We start from the raw sequence: 12099 nt of genomic DNA, 5'->3' as shown, positions 1-12099 counted from the left end.
TAAAAATGCATCTCAAGCCTAAATTTTGTGGTATCAAAACATGGCCATTTTGTTCCTATAATAAAACGGAGGAAAGTGTTGCAAACTATTACACCCAGATTTTTTCCTGTCTTCCTGTGACCCTAAGCTGTCTTACAATTACCGTATTAACTCTCCAACATGATTTTACAGTCTGCTACAATACTGTCTCACTTTTCCCCTGGGTTGTCTCATAATTCCCCCTTTTGCAGGTTAAAAATGAGATGCACATTTATATTTATTTTTCAAAAGTTAATGAATATATAGTAATCTGTTGTTTCCAGTGTTTTTTGTAACACCAGTCACAACTTATTATGATTTTTTGTATAACTGTCACTGTTGTAGTTTGTAATTTATGAACAAAGTTGTAAAAAAGTCTCATATTTACCCTGACTGACCCTGACAAAAATCAGCATAATGTTTTAAATATATAAATTACAAGGATGCTAGTGAATGTAAAAAAAAAAGAACAAATAAATATTAACTATGGCTTCCTCCCTAAATTTATGATTTTATCCTGATTATGGATATATTTCCACTATTCATAGACCATGCAAATGGCTTCACAATATCTGTGTGGATCCTTTTGAAGCAGAAAGGGCCATCTCATTGCCTTATGGCTTGCTGTTGGAAATGAATTTACAAAACTGGTGAAATAATTTAAGGATTGTTTCACTGCTGCCAATCATTAGTATGGTAACAGGAAATAATCTCTCTCTGTCTCTCCTGTTATGTCTTTCAGCGTTCAGTCTGTAAGCATCTACTAATTTATTAAACACTCCCCATAAATCTCTATTTGAAAGTAGCTCTGTGACCTCGTTTAGTCCCACATGTTTCAATAATTAGAAACTGAGTCTAACTGTCATTGTCCTGGCCTCCCTCTACTTGTCTTACCCTCCAGGACCGAATCCATTATTCTCCTAGGTAACCTATCCTCCTCACATGAGCTCAGCGCCAAAGCTGATGTATGCATACAGCTTCATTTACTGAGTTCATTCCTAACTTAGCCTTTTTCTCCTCATTCTGATCACTCTCCTGTCATTGTTCCCATCTGTTTGTACCGGAGAGCATTCTCGCTCTCATAAAGCAGAGTTGTTTTGAAAACAGACCGTACTAAAGATAGTTTCTTCTGGGAGCTGATCTTTTTTACAAAATACTGTTGATCGCAACTGTAAACTCACTGCATTAGCTTTGCTGCACCTTGATTTAAATTCACTCACTATACTACCATCCTGGGAGAGAGTATCCTAAATACTTAACCTTCCATCGGTCGCAATATATAAAGTTTCAAGACAGGTCGCAATAAGTCTGAGAGATCCCCCCATGTGTAAGTTTCTGGAAGTTCAAGTGGGCAGCTGTGAAGTACTCCTTACGTTATATAGGTGTGTTTGAAATGGTTAAAAATGGTTTCGCGAAAGTCTGATCCCAAAATAAGCCGCATTTTATAACCAACTATTTTATTCAAAATTTTAGGTATCTTTGCAGTATTTAAAATTTTAACGCAGAGCAAATCTTATGTTGACGGAAACTATGTTCATAGGTCTCAGCAATAACAACAAACATGGGAAATATCATAAACAGGGCTAGACAGGTCATATATTCATCAGTAAGTATTCTACAAGAACGCTAATATTTTCGACACACAATAAAATCCGTGTCGTTTAAGTGGGCAGTAATTAGAGAGCACTAGCATTTATGTGATACTACACATGGTGACAACACGTGAAATAAAAATGTTTTCTGGATTGAACATAGGAAAATACACATCGGCACCATAATAATAAATGAATAAAAATTACCGTATATTAAAAAATCTGTCTTGTCAAAAAGTTTTGATGTAAACTGTGTGACATTCTTTAGAGTTTATCTTACGACATTCACTACTTATTTATCAGTTTAAATGTAAAATACACCAGAATCCATGTTTCAACCTTTTCTAGCATAAGTTCACTTCACTTTAGTGTCTTAACACTCACAGAAGTAGCACCCACTGCAAACAAAATCTGCATACTGTAAACAGATTGCTGAGGAACAATCTGGGAGTTGATGCTTGCTATGTTAAGAATGGCATACAGTATCACCATAGGCCAGTGACGAGTGTTTCTGGCTACATTGAATGAGGCACACATTTTGTCAGCTGTATCAACACCTCCCTTTTTCTGGTTATAAAGTATATTGATACAAGGCTTGCGTTTTTCCTTTGTTTCTGGGTCTCTTTCAGAGTCACTGTGTAGAATTGATATCAGTAAAACAGTTCTGCGTCTTTGGAACATATGATACCAAAGTAGTAGAATCTTGAAATCCAAAGAGGCTGGAATATTCTCTTCCTCTCAAGGAAGTAAATTCAGGCGGCAGCTCTCTCTTACCTCATTTTACTGTTCCCACATAAACAACTTGTTTTGCTTCAAATCTTCAACCAGAGGTACACTGGTGAACCAATTATCAGCAGTGATATTGTGACCAGATCCATTAATTGGTTCAGTGAGCCTTTTCACAACATCTGTAGGTTTGTCGCTAACACCGAAAGGCCCGTCAGGCTGCCTACCAGCATATATTTCTAAGTTGTAAATATAATACATTTTTGCGTCGACGAATGCATAAATCGTTATCCCATACTTATTGGATATATATTTCCGGAAAGAATATTTACCTCGGAAACATTCCAACTTTTCATCTAAAGTTACATTTTCACCCAAGTTATATCATTTCATGCAATCCTCCACAAACCGCGTAAAAATATTTTGCACAGGCGCTAGTCGATCATGTTCCTTTCTTTCTCCACAGGATTGGCAGTTGTCAAATCTTAAACAACGAATCAAGAACTTAAATCTCCTGAGACTCGTTATCAGTTCAAACTTCTCTATACCATCTCCATCACTGCCCCAGAGATCTTCAGGGCTCTGCCTATTCCCTCTGTAAGATCCTGCCAAGTACAACAGGCCAAAGAATGCTTTTATCTCTATCTGGTCTGTAAGCTAAGCATCCCTTTCGCGAGTAAAATTTTGTTTCACATAGTCCATGTATTGATTTGTGAAAGTTACAGTAGTGTCTATTATTTCCTCCATAAATAAACACTGCCAGGAGTCAAGCAGTGATTTAGCTTGCCTTTCTCATCCTATAACTCCAGATAGATGTCGTACGAGATTATGCTTCCTGGCGCAGACCCGTTGGGATGGTGGCACCGTACACCATTTTGTCTTGTCTTTCCCTTCATAATATTTAGCACTGGCCTCTAATGCTCCTTGTTCATCAGCATCACCGTTGTCATCTTCTTGTTCTGTTTCCGTGTCACCATCTCTTGATTCCAGAAGATCGTCACTGTTTGTGTCACTTTCGTCTTCAAAATTCTTGTGTAATGCATCATCATCTTCATCCAGCAACAGTCGTTGGACATCCTCCACATCTTCTGCTCTAAGTTAAAATGTTCCTTCCTACTAGCCATAATGGATGGTAAATCTAAAATCTAAAATAAAGAGAAATTGGGACGTAAGTAGTCGCAATGTGCCTGTGAGGCACTAGGCTTATATTGCACTATCTACATGCTTACATGGGAAATTGAGTAATTGTTTGCATCCCTTTGAAACACCAATCGCAATGGGAACAGTTACAGAATAAACACTTCTGGCTTATGGAACGAGCAAACACAGACTGCCTGTCACATGACTAACGAAAATGTGGCAAGGAGCGAGGCTAGTCAGAGGATGAGAATTGTAGGTCTGTGCATTGGAGCGGTAGCGTCCAATGACTACAGCCTGTGCCTGTCAGATCAGTTGTGGCCGACGGAAGGTTAAAATTATCTACTTGTTCCAGCTTTGTATTCCCAACCTACATTCAGTTCTCTTAGGTTTTTTACCTACTGGCATCATTTTAGTCTTGGAAAGGTCAGTTTTCACTAACACAAATCCCTGAGCTATAGGAATTAACTGGACGTGGCTAAAATCCTCAGCCAGCTGGAAATTGGACCCAGGGCCCTCTGAACCAAAGCCCAAGGTATAAACCGTTCATTCAAGTAGCCAACAAAATCAGTAGCTTTATTTCGTTTCTGTACTCACGTTTTAAGCAAGCCTCGGACCTATGGGAGTAATGGAGTCCCATTTTCATTTGACAAGCCTCAGAATGGAATTTGATGGGGGACTTCATATAAATGAGCCTTATGTAAGTAAGAAAGAAAGTATTGGGTCGATGCATAAGTTTGTGCGGTTCTTATATTTTGTATTTTATTTTATTTTACTGTAACTCTCAATCACTCAGTGATGTATTCACCTCCACTCTCTATGACCTTCTGCCAAGGTTCAGGTAGCAGTTGAATGCCTCGCCTGTAGAACTGTTTTGGTTTTGATTGGAAGAAATCTGTTAGTCATTGGTCAAGAGAAGTTTCGTCAGGAAACACTTGCCCCGGAAAGTGGTTAGAAAGAGAGCGGAAAAGATGGGAATCTGAGGGGGCAAAGTCAGAGCAATACGGAGGATGAGGAAAAGGTTCCCAGCGAAGTTCAGCAATCACACCTTTGGTCAATTGCGCTGTATGCGGACGGACGTTATCATGCAGTAATAAGACTGGTTGTTGTCTTTGTCTTTTGTTGTCAGTAGCAGCGGTAAGCCGTCTTAGCTGGTCACTATACACAGCAGATGTAATCGTTACATTTTTCGGAAGAAGTTCATGGTGAATGCCATCCTTGTTCACCACACACACAACATGATTTTCTGTGGATGGGCACTATCCTTGGTACGGGAAGTTGCTTATTTTGATTGGCTGAGCCACTCTTCTTCTTCTTCTTCTTCATGTTGACATACGGGCACAATTTTTCGTCAAAATCTGAAGGTCTTCCAGAACGTGGATCGCGAACAGATGTTTACACTTTAGAAAGGAAAATTTAATTTGTCCTCCTATTCGATAGTAAAGTGAAAACCGTCAATATGGATGATTCTAATATCTTGTAAACATAGGTTTACTCATTGATTTGTTTTACACCGGGCAAGTTAGCCATGCGGTTAGGGGCGCGCAGCTGTGAGCTTGCATCCGGGAAATAGTGGGTTTGAATCCCACTATCGGCAGCCCTGAAGATGGTTTTCCATGGTTCCCATTTTCACATCAAGCTGTACCTTAATTAAGGCCACGGCCGCTTCCTTCCACTTCCTAGGCCTTTCCTATCCCATCATTGCCATAAGACCTGTCTGTGTCGGTGGGACGTAAAGCCACTAGCAAAAAGATTTGTGTTACTGTCACTTAGCACATGTGGTACCCACATACCTGTACCTTAACCATCAAATGCAAATAGTGTACAATAGTTGACTGATCACATTCAAAACAAAAATAGAGTAAACATCTGTTCGTCAATGCTTGCCCGGGACTGGTTGGCGTGTGATAGGCACGAAGCATTCCCTTCAAACATAGTCACCGGTGATGAGAAATTGAATGAGCTGCTTCATGAGAATCCTCGTCGAACAACGTGAGAAATGGCGCAGGTTTTGTATAGAAATAAAATGTTCACAATCAAGAAAACTGGTGTTTCACAACACACAAACTCCAAACTCAGGTAAAACAACGGATTTACGATAAGCAATCCTGTGACGCCTTATTGTTGCCAACCCAAAAGAATACCGCACATATTTATGCATCGACCCAACAGAACTGGCTGAGTCAGCAAAGAGGGTGCCTCTGGATGTGTTAGGATTTAATGAGGAGATAACTAGGAAGAGATAAGAGATTATAAAATATACTTAACGGGTGTGAAAAAGGGAAGGGCAGAGTATACGGTAGGACACTTCATCAGGAATAATATTGCAGGCAACATAGTTTCAGTTAGGTACGTGAATGAGCGAATGATGTGGGTAGATTGGGCTGTTGGAGGAATTAGGAAAAGAATTGTCTCAGTATTCTCCATGTGAGGGTGCAGATGAAGTTGGGCAAATTTTATGAAGTATTGAGTGAAATCATTGTCAGGGTAAACAGCAAGGATAGGATAGCACTAATGGGCGATTTTAATGCAAGAGTTAGGAATAGAACTGAAGGATACGAAAAGGTGATGGGTAAATGTGGGGAAGATATGGAAGCTAACAGGACTGCGTTTATTGGACTTCTGTACTAGTATGGGATTAGCAGTTACGAATACATTCTTCAATAATAAGGCTATTCACCGCTGCCAATGGGAGAGTAGATGCACCAGAACCATAATAGACTATATTTGTCTTTGAATTCAGGAAATCTGTTAGAAATGTGCAGGTATTCCAGGTATTATTTTTTATAATCCAGACCACTATATGATCTGTAGTAAACTATGTATCTCTAGGCCTAGCATAGAGAAAGTGAAATCTGTCTGCAGATGAATGAAGGTAGAAAATCTGAAGGACGAGGGAAATTAGACAGAAGTACATGGATATGAGTAGTGAAAAGTTCCAAACAGTAGACAGTAAGTAGGTTCAGAATGCAGAAAGCGAATGGGTGCCATACAGGGATGCTGTAGTAAAAACAGCAAGGGAATGCCTAGGAACAAGTATGCGTAAAGATGGAAAAAGTGAATATCATGGTGGAATGGTGAAGTGAGGGCAGTTTGTGTATGTAAAAAGGTGTATCAGAAATGATTCCAAACAAGGACTGATGCAGACATGGAATTGTATGTAGATGAAAGAAACAAAGCGAAGCAAGTAATTGTTGATTTCAAGAAGAAGTTGTGGGGCGATTTTGGTAATAACCTGGAAAGGCTAGGTCAAGTGTCAACTGTCCTTTCGGGACAGTAATGAAGAAAGAGAAGCAAAAAGGAAATGAACAGTGTTTTGGGTAAATCAGGTGGAATTATAATAGACCCCAGGGAATCACTGGACAGGTAAAAGGAATATTTTGCAGATCTCCTTTACATAAAGGTAATCTTTCTGGTGACATCACAAACAACTAGGCTCAAGGAGAGGAGGACAATGGTGTAGGTGAATTTATGCTTAAGGACATGGAAAGGATGGTAAATAAACTCCATTGTCATAAAGCAGCAGGAATAGATGAAATTAGACCTGAAATGGTGAAATATAGTGACAAGCCAGGGATAAAATGGCTGCATAGAATAATAAGATTAGCATGGAATGAGTAAGATAGATTCTGAACGGACAAAAGCAGTTATTGCACCTATCTATAAGCAGTGGAACAGGGAGGATTACAACAACTATCGAGGTTATTTCATAGATCAGTATACCAGGTAAGGTGTCCACTGGCATTTTAGAAGGGAGGGTGCGATCAATGGTTGAGAATAAGTTGGATAAAAACCAGTGGGGGATTTCAGACCACAGAGGGGCTGTCAGGTCAGATCTTCAGTATGCACCAGGTAATTGAAAAAATGCTGCGAGAGGAATCGACATTTATGTTAATGCGTAGATCTAGAGCAGGCATATGACAGAGTACCGAGGAAAAGAATGTTAGTCGTACTGGGGGGAAAAGCAATCAAAGGTATTTATGTTGACAAATGGGCTGTAGTGAGAATGATGATAGAATGAGTTCTTGGTTCATGGTTCACTTTTGTTGTTCATAGTTTACAGGGATCATCCCTTGAAATGTATAATGTGGCAAGGAGGGATTTGGTTGGGTGGAAATGTAGTAAGCAGTTTGGCCTGTGCTGACAATTTGGTCTTACCGGGCGAGTTGGCCGTGCGCGTAGAGGCGCGCGGCTGTGAGCTTGTATCCGGGGGATAGTAGGTTCGAATCCCACTATCGGCAGCCCTGAAAATGGTTTTCCGTGGTTTCCCATTTTCACACCAGGCAAATGCTGGGGCTGTACCTTAATTAAGGCCACGGCCGCTTCCTTCCCACTCCTAGGCCTTTCCCATCCCATCGTCGCCATAAGACCTATCTGTGTCGGTGAGACGTAAAGCCCCTAGCAAAAAAAAAAAAGACAATTTGGTCTTAATGGCAAACTGTGCTGAAAGCCTGCAGTCTAATATCTTGGAACTTGAAAATAGGTGTAATGAGTATGATATGAAAATTAGCCTTTCCAAGACTAATGTGATATCAGTAGGTTAAGAAACCTAAAAGAATTGAATGTCAGGTTGGGAATACAAAACTGGATTAGGTAAATCTTGTCAAGTATTTAGGATGTGTGTTCTCCCAGGATGGTAATATAGCAAGTGAGATTGAATCTGGGTTCTGCAAAGCTAAAGCAGTGAGCTCATAGTTGCAGTCAAGAATATTCTGTAAGAAGAAAGTCAGCTCCCGTATGAAACTATCTTTTCATTGGTCTGTTTTCAGACCAACTTTGCTTTATGGAAGTGAATGTTGGGTTGACTCAGTACATCTTATTCATAGGTTAGTAACATACATGAAAGTAGTGAGAATAATTGCTGGTACAAAAAGGACCAAGCTCGATAGCTGCAGTCACTTAAGTGCAGCCAGTATCCAGTATTTGGGAGATAGTAGGTTCGAACCCCACTGTCGGCAGCCCTGAAAATGGTTTTCCGTGGTTTCCCATTTTCACACCAGGCAAATGCTGGGGCTGTACCTTAATTAAAGCCACGGCCGCTTCCTTCCCACTCCTAGCCCTTCCCTGTCCCATCATCGTCATAAGACCTATCTGTGTCGGTGCGACGTAAAGCAACTAGCACTAGTAGGTACAAAAAGGTGGGTACAATTGCAAGAGGTTATTTGGAATGAGAAGATAAGGCTCAGGTAGGAATAGTCTCTATTGATGGAGCTGTATGCAGAAACCGGCTTCGGTGGCAGGGTCATATGAGGTGAATGGAGGAAGTTAGGTTACTTGGGAGAATAATGGACTCAGTCATGGAGGGTAAGAGAAGTAGAGGGAGACCAAGATAACAATGGTTAAACTCTGTTTATCATGATTTAAAGATAAGAGGTATAGACCTAAATGATCCCACTGAGCAAATTACAAGTAGAAGATTGTGGTGGAGTTCAGTAAAATCACAGAGGCTTGCAGACAACGCTGAAAGGCACAACAGTCTATAATGAAGATGTATATTCTCACCAAATATGATGAATGGTAACTTATTTGATTCTTATTCATCGTGTTTTTCGCCCCTTGATAATGATTTTTGCCAACATTTCAAGTTTCACAATGTTAAAATTTATATTTATAATTATATTTTTTAATATCTTTCTGGGTCAATGGATAGAATGGCACAAGTATATTTTTCTGTTTCAGAAATGTGTCCATGCTGTATGGAGTGCAGTGGAAGCAGGGCTTGTTCATTTTTTACCAATGAAGATTTAACATTTGCTGTATGAATTTTGCATCATGTTTTATATGGTAGTGCTGATGTGTGATGCATGGACCTTGGTTTAATTTTGTATATTATCTGGTTGTTAGCAAGACATGTTTGCGGTTTCCATGGCAGACGTCTTCTGAGGTGATTTTGTTTATGTAGTACAGAAATGAACAGATTCATAGCAATTTATTCAGCATTAATAAGTTCAAAAGGCTCTCTTGTGCGAGACAAAACTCATTGTAATTTCTGACTTTTGTCCGAAGCTTATTTCACCTTAAATTCATTTATTTTTAAACTCTGGCTGTTATAAAATATCTCTTCAGTTAGAGGGGAGGATCACTGTCATCATCTTGAGCAGATTACAGGATCTGTTGGGAACGTAAGCCTTTCTGCTCTCTTCTATCTGTTCACATTGTGGTCTCTTGTGTCTCTTTCGATGCAAGTCCTCTGACCTTTACTACACTCTCCTTAACTTAAATTTTTTAAACCAGGTACCTGGTAAAATTGAGGTTTTGATATTGACTGAGGATGCTCCATTAGAAGGGGCGAAACATGTCTCAACTTATATTTTAACAATGTTTTAATTCATACGTTAAACATTTTGAATTGTATTGAATAGGTGGTAGTAAAATAAAATATTTTTTACGTATGTTATATAAGGTGTCGTCTTGAAAGACCTGCACCAGACCTCTCTGGAGGCCTCACATTATTATTAGAACTTAGTATGGGAACATTAGTGAGCCTGCTTGGTGGCCATGATTGTTAAGGCGTTGAAGTCTAAACTATCTGACACCGTGGTTACCCGGTTCGAATTCCGTTGGTCAGAAAATGTTCACAATCAGAATGTTAGCCGGCAGGGTAGGGGGAGGTGGTGGTATACAATTTATAATCACTATATTATGTGCCAAAAGCCGGATTAAATTCCAAACCTCTCCGCACAGCTCATATGGAGTGAGAGCATATGACACTGTTGATGGTGATTCATCTGTCTGCTATGTACCGGCACCGGGTTTCACCTTCCTACTATCATATATCATGTTATTCACTTCATCTCATTAACTCCTTTGATGGGGTTGACGTAAGGAAGGGCATCCGGTCATAAAAACCCGCTACAACAGATTCATCTCACCTCATACTCGACCCCATAGAGAAATGGGACAAGGGTTGGACAGACAGACAGACAAACAGTATGGGAACACAGGTAAAATCTGTTCGCACCTCTGTGGCATTTCTCTGCTCCATATAGATCCTCGTACACATTTAAAGAATTGGTCTGTCATTCTATCCTGAATCATGCCGTTTTCTCTCCTCTGACCATCGTACAGTTCTTACTTCTCTCATGTGCACTTAACCCTCCCAATTATTTCCTTTCTCACTCCTCTTGTTCTGAGTGCTTTCTAAACCAGAACTCTGTATACACTGTCATATGCTTTCCCTATATCTAAAAATACCATCACCACATTCTTTCCATTTTCATATAATTTCTGCAGCAGTTGTCTTGCCACAAATATGAGATCCACTGTTGATTTTATTCTTATCGCAATCCGCACTCTTAACTCCTATGAGCTTTTCACACCAAAGGCTGGAAACTGTTCAAGATGAACAAGTGTATGTCCCCTCTCTAACGAAAAAAATAAAAATAAAAATTATATTACTTGAATGTAAATAAAAATGTATTGCGAGGAGATTGTTTTCCAGAAATTTTACTGAGAACTTGTGGGATACTTCCTTGTAGAAGTATAGTCATCGTGTCACCCATTTTAAATGTATGTGAATGATCTGTTGCATTTGTTCCTATGAAATGAATTTGTGGATTGTTTTATGTTTGTGAAAATAAAAATGCACTAAAAAAGAGAGGTTATTGGTTGGTGTAGGTGTAATGTTTTCTCATTCCTTGAGTCTCCTTTTCATGTAGTTTGGTTGCAAAATTTACTAAAATTGTTTCATACACAGACTTTGATGAAGTTAATTGAAATATTCATTTTAATGTATTAGTATACATTGCTGTGTGGTGCGTGCCGGTTGTGCTGTGATGTACACATATTATACACTTACCTCTATGTCTATGTACATCCCCTACCTTTACCGGTTGACTTCTGCTGGCTGTCATCTTGGCCAATCAACTGACCCCTGTCCCCATTTCGTCAGTTTCTTCTAATTAATATTCCGTAGCTTCTCGAAGCAGCTGCTCTGGCCATCCTCGGCAGGATGCACGAGCACACTACCATTTGCTGGACAGAGCTGGCTCTCTGGTCCATGAAATTCTACCTTCTTTTCAGGTGAGAGATAATCGAGAAGCATTACGTGTAACTTTCACTTTTCATCAATCTTTTCTTCGGTTGACTGACGGGAGTTGGGGGAGTTGATCATCTGGTGTGGCCATAATCAAACATTTTTTTAATGCTGTCTTGCTACGGGTAAATGGACAGTAATTCTATTTCGTTATATATCCCTGAACACTTATAATAATCATGTTATATGGGAACTTTCGCGTGTGTGAACTAGTCTGGTGCATCGAGTAATTAAAATTTTCTAATCATGTCTCTTGGACTCCTACATTCCTTCCTTACCCACATTGTTTCACTATCTTTGTATACACGTTAGGTGTTTATCTGCATACTGTAGGTTAGATTCCTTGGATTGCTTTTATTGTATCTAAAACTTATATTTCTTTTTATTATTATGTTGATAATCTTTATAAATTTGTTATAAACTGTTAATTGGTAACGAGCTCGATAGCTACAGTCACGTAAGTGTGGCCATTATCCAGTATTTGGGAAATAGTGGGTTCGAACCCTACTGTCAGCAGCCCTGAAAATGGTTTTCCATGGTTTCCTATTTTCACACCAGGCAAATGCTGAGGCTGTACTTAATTAAGGCCAC

General features: G+C 39.5%; 1 protein-coding gene across 1 annotated transcript in view; it reads left to right on the top strand.

The window, feature by feature from the left end:
- The window catches only part of 140up (RPII140-upstream gene protein), a 29314-nt gene extending 18244 nt beyond the window's left edge, over positions 1-11070 (top strand). The window contains exon 2 of the mRNA XM_067147709.2: positions 9153-11070. The gene's annotated coding sequence lies outside the window, so the exon portion shown is untranslated. The remainder of the gene's footprint in view (positions 1-9152) is intronic.
- Positions 11071-12099: the final 1029 nt, after the last annotated feature.

Source organism: Anabrus simplex, chromosome 5 (assembly GCF_040414725.1).
Source record: "Anabrus simplex isolate iqAnaSimp1 chromosome 5, ASM4041472v1, whole genome shotgun sequence".
Lineage (NCBI taxonomy): Eukaryota > Metazoa > Arthropoda > Insecta > Orthoptera > Tettigoniidae > Anabrus > Anabrus simplex.
This window is presented reverse-complemented; position numbering and strand designations above follow the sequence as displayed.